The sequence below is a fragment of the Capsicum annuum genome, unplaced genomic scaffold (assembly GCF_002878395.1).
Source record: "Capsicum annuum cultivar UCD-10X-F1 unplaced genomic scaffold, UCD10Xv1.1 ctg5678, whole genome shotgun sequence".
Taxonomy (NCBI): Eukaryota; Viridiplantae; Streptophyta; class Magnoliopsida; order Solanales; family Solanaceae; genus Capsicum; species Capsicum annuum.
Window position 1 is genome coordinate 1,485 of NW_025865222.1, and position 504 is coordinate 1,988.

Here is a 504-nt window from a genome sequence, read left to right on the forward strand (position 1 = left end):
TAGAAATTTCAAAGCCAGTTTAGGCAACAAAACAATTCTTTAAGTCATAGTTACTTTCTCCCCTTTCCTTCTGTACAATTGGCTCTGTGCTAATGATCTTCAAAACTGCTGTTGGTTCCAAGCCGTTTTTAACGATAAGATGGCATTTAGTATTTTACAATTATGGTTACTTATTCTAATCTTTTCGACATGCCTTCTTCTTCATTACTGTATTTCCTTTTCAGATTGCATATGATATGTAAAAATCATTGCACACATTCAATCCAAAGTCAAATTCAAACATTATTACAAGAACAATCGGTATAAAAATAAACTATAAAGAATATTTGTTCAAGCAGTTCATAAAAACATAAATTAGACCATAGAAAAGAATTGAACTTTGTATTGGGTAGGGGCCGTGCGAACGCAGGCCCCCGCTGCCACAAATTATGACTTAGGCTCGGCCACTTGGGCCGACCTTAGGCAGGCACCCCTCCAAAGTGCAATGGAGGACACCAACCTAGG

The 504-nt window shown here is 37.5% G+C and overlaps 1 pseudogene; it reads right to left on the reverse strand.

Moving 5' to 3' along the window:
* Positions 1 to 388: 388 nt before the first annotated feature.
* On the reverse strand, positions 389 to 504 carry LOC124893276 (annotated as a pseudogene; the record flags this gene model as incomplete).